Source organism: Athene cunicularia, assembly GCF_003259725.1.
Source record: "Athene cunicularia isolate RWA chromosome 20 unlocalized genomic scaffold, athCun1 chr20_part1, whole genome shotgun sequence".
In the NCBI taxonomy this organism is placed as follows: Eukaryota; Metazoa; Chordata; class Aves; order Strigiformes; family Strigidae; genus Athene; species Athene cunicularia.
In genome coordinates, this window is record NW_020799125.1 from 8,836,337 (window position 1) to 8,841,148 (window position 4,812).

Here is a 4,812-nt window from a genome sequence, read left to right on the forward strand (position 1 = left end):
GGCGGAGGGCCCGTGGAGCGGGGCTCTTGCTTCGGGTCGATGCGGCTGGGGCTCTGCGAGGCTGCGCTCGCTGCAGCTCCAGCGGCGGCCAGGTAGCTCCGTTCCGTTAAAGCCTGCGAGCCACCTTGGCCGGTCCGTTCTCCTCACGAGTCCCAGGGTTGCGACCCGCCTGAGTGGCGGGAAGCGGCTCCTCACCATTCCCCTCCCGAGCTGAGCCGTGCTCCCTCACCTGCGGCTGGACAAAAGGGGAGAAGTTGTTGAGAGAAACGGAGAGAAGGGGGATTCAGAGTGCTTTAAAGTCTTAAGAATGGGGGCATTTGGCTAATTAGCTGGAATTCAGGGAGGAAACGATATTCATCAAAAAAGGTCAGTGAAGGAAAGGGCCAAGGCCAAAGGGCGGCGTGACATCCCAGAGAACAGGCTTGAAGAAGAACAAAATAAAAATTGGGTCCCATCTGGCAACCGAGTGTCATCCTGCTGTACTGAGGGTGGCCTCGGCTGACTCCAGTGAGGAGAGCATCCCCCTGGATCCAGTTGCCAAGTAGGATCTAAAATTAAATTCAGCTGTAAAGTAGTTTTGCTACCTGTTATGAAATATTTAATGGTCACTGCAACTATTTTTCAGTATGCCTGAAACTGCTTTCTGTTAAACGTTCTGCTTAGTTGTTGAAGTTGGCTATATTCGTACGTCTTTTCACACCCCTATTTTGAGTTTCAGGCTAATATATTCGGAAACTGGATTTAACATTTGAAACTGGGAATTGCTACAGAGCACAGGTACTATTTGGTGCATTTATCTGAGAAGCAACTGCCATGCTTGTTCTTTTTCTCAGCTGAAAAGAGGAATTAAAATATTAATTTGTTTATAAATCATAGCTGATTTTTTACATGAAAAAAAAACCAATAAAATTGAAATAATTTCATAATTGTTTAGCATAATTTCTGCTTTTTTTTTTTTAAGCTATGAAAATAATAGTGACTGAGGATTAATTGTGATTCAAACCAGTTTTGTCTCTTCCTGGAACGCATTAGAGAAAGGGGCAAATAATGCTAAATGGTAATGGGAAACAAGAAACAGGAACTTGGAACATCATTTTGTAACCCAGAATATATTAATCTGATACAATTTATGCCGTTCTTATTGTACCACATCAGAGTGAGCAAACTAGTTTAGATTTTTATTGTCTGGGAATATGTTTGTCTAGAAGATCCCTAGTGTAGATCTTTAACAATTTTTCTATCTATGTATACCTTCTACATTTGTAGCTTTGTATATAATTTTACTTTCAGTATAAATTTCAACTCTTATACTTGCTAAAGTTCCAAACAAGGAACATTGGGGTTTTATTTTTAAACAAAATTAAAGCAATTTAGTAGCAGATAAGGTCTGTGTTTTGTTTGCTTACATAAATGCATGCTTTCTTGAGGACAAGTTAACATTTAATACGTTACTCAAATTTAAGATTCATAATTAATCTAGTAATTACTCTATCTTAGAAAAATGAATCTTGAGGCAGATTTGCTATCTGTAAGACTTGAAGATTGAGACCATGAGATACAAGACAATCAAGTCTGATAATTATAGTAATATTAAACTAGTGTTCAAGTGATGCTTCAAGAGATATCCAGTGACTTCTGCTCTTCTATGTATACTAGCTTAAATTTTTAATATAGACATAGCCTGTATGCTCAAGAGTAGATCAAAGGTGTTCAAATTGATTGTTTCAATTAACAAAAGGCTTGAACCTGTTTTTACAGTAAAATGTGTGTAGGAGGCAAGAGAAACAAACAAAACTAAAAGGTGTGATGTTACAGTTTTACTCTTTAGAAACCTGTGGTCAGGTTCTGTTTTTCTTCCTCTGGCAGTTGATGACAGCATCACATTAAGGTAGTGAAGTGTCCCCTTTTACTTACCATTTGTACAGTACAATTTTTTGATAAGCCTCTAGTGTGCTGTACTCTGTCTCTGGAAAGTAAACTCTATTTCTTAAAGCAGTGGGCATGTGAAACCCCATACTTCTATTACTTAGACTTATTTTTCTCATGTATCTCTTCAGAATTTAGAATATCTAATATTTGGAAACAGATAACTGGATGGACCTAGATAAGGCCAACCCACTTACTTTTCTGGCCACCTACTTTCCTTCCTTGTCTATAATTCTGTCTTTGTTATTTAAGCTCTAAGTCCCAAGTTTAAAGACCCAAAGGGGTTTTTTTATCTCTTTGATTCCACAGTTTCTGTGTTATATATGGGCCCTGTGTAGTTTCCATTGTCCTATCCTTTAAGCAAGCAAACTTGGCAAACATAGCTATTCTTACTTTCATAGTTGCTTTTCTAGTAAAAAAGTAAACAAAACCAAAAAACATAACCTCCAGTTAAGAAAATATTTCCAATTTTCTGTTGGTTTGTCATTTTATGTATTTAGTCAAGGAATTAAAGAGAAAGTTATATCCCACCAGCCACCTAGGTTAAAAACAATTGCATTAGATTTATTACTTAGTCTGTTATTAAGTTTTGTTGATTGTTCTATATAGAAAGGAAAATGAAATTCCTGTATTTTGCAGAGTTGTAGAAATCGACCAGAAATCTGCTTGACCATACTGAGGTAGCTAAGAATGACTCATTTTATGCTTCAGTTAAACAAGATGACCTAATTCAGAATTTGAGTAAATTCAGAGAAGAAAAAAGATCCGGTCATTGTCATGGGGTAAGTAAACCCAGCTTAAAATTCACAAGGCAAATACATTCAAATTGGCTATATGATTTCCCTTTGTGTGTTAAAAGGGCATGCAAGATTGTGATTTATTTATTTATTTATTATTATTTTATTGGGTATTGTATAAACACAGAATAGCATAGAGACTCTATCTAACAATATAGGATCAAGTAGACAAGGTAGATTCATTGTGGGGAAAAATTATATCACCTAAGCAGTGCAGTGGCATCAAAACACATTCATTGTGTTCTGGGACTTTGGGATGAGAGAGGAGAGATTACTTAGGAAAGGATTAACTGGTAAAAACAAGAGAAGCGGGACATGTGTACAGTAAAGCATTATAAAAGTCAGATGAGGGCAAACAGCCACTGGAATGATGGAGCGTAGGCACATTTTGAACTGCCAGAAGTTCTTGCTGTGCATTCTTCTTGACTTACAGGTTAGAATCTATAGGTGATTTCTCCCTGCAGTCTTCAGCTCCAGTCACATGGCAACAGTAAAGGTAGGATTCTCTGGGTATGACCAAAGTGAGGATGATCTTCCTTGATTTGTTCTAGGCCCAGGAATACTTGAGGGTGAGGGACTGAGGTGTTTGAGCCTGTTTTGCTGTCTGTCTGTTCTTAAGATACAGGTTTTACAAGGCAACGTACAAATAGTTCAGGATTTCCAGTGTGTAAGTTTGTAAATATTCTCTTTATGCTAAGCATCTTACCTGGGAAGAATCTTCCTAAAACTAATTGAATTCCCGTTTATGGGGTGTAAAGGATTCTACCTTAATTTGAGGAGGATAATAACAGATATTAAGTAAAACAAAGTGCAAGATATGTATCTCAGATGTTTTCACTTATTCTTTGCTTAAAAGCAAAACTTAAAACACAACAGGTCAAACAACTGGCATTTAATTGCAAGCAAAATAAGATCCAATAGCAATAAAATATATATTTAAAAAAGCCACCACCACCTCCCAACAATATTTAATTAAACAATAGTAACAGAGATTAAAATTACAAAAGCCTATTAATCATTGTCCAGTTGGGAATAAAAGAATTATCAGATGAGCTAAGAGGGGATGTTTTCTGTCACACTATAATATTTTATACCAAGAAATAGTTTTGGTCTTTCCTCTAAAGTGTATGGTCCAGTCGTTTTTGCAGATGGGACTCTAGGTGAATGATTGATATGTTTCTGTATGCTATTTCTTGCTTCTCTTTCCTCTTCATAAACCACTACAAAGCAGACCTCTATTCTGTAAGAATTCAAACTTGTGATTTAGTCTTTGTGTAAAAGTGTTCCTAGTTTTACAAAAATGGAACTGTGCAAAAGGGATAACATTTGTAGCATCATATGTACAAAAGTGAATTCTGAAGATTCTGTACTACAGTTTGAGAACAATCTATTTCTTGACACACTACTGTCTCTGAAAAAAAAGTGTGTTAAGAACATACAGTGTAGGTCATATAATTGGGACAGGGGAAGTGAAGCTAGTATGGATTTCTGCCTCTGACCTATAATTAAAATTCTCAATGGGAACCATACCTCAAAAAAACCTTTTACAATTAAACAGCAGTTAAAGTAATTTTACTATAATATGTAACTGAATGATAATTGTAGAGCCTTAAGAAAGGCGGGAAATGAACAGCTATTAGATTTTTAGGTAGAATGTAAGAGTGAAAAGCTATCTTGCTGTTCTGTGAAAAACAAAAGTAGAAATCCAGTTCAATGTCTGCATCTGCTAATCAATTACTGGCTGTTATGTAATGATGTGCAATTTCTGTGGTGGCTGATTGCAGTTTTTATTTAGAATCTATTAAGCAAATAAATATTCCACTTGCAGAGCAGGTGGAACAACTGCTGCATACATTAAAGCAGCAGTCCATTCTGAAGAGATCATATGCTGAATACAAGCTCCTACATCTCTTTGGTTTTATGAAACATTTTGTTTTTATGAAAAAAACCTTTGGTTTTATGAAACCCATTTGTTTCATTCTGAGACTGGTTCCTCCTTCCAGGCTGAAAATCTGGTTGTAGTCTAGTATCACTTCTTTGTTTTGAAGGGTGTCTATTTGGTAATGAAGTGATTAAAAACTAGTTTGTA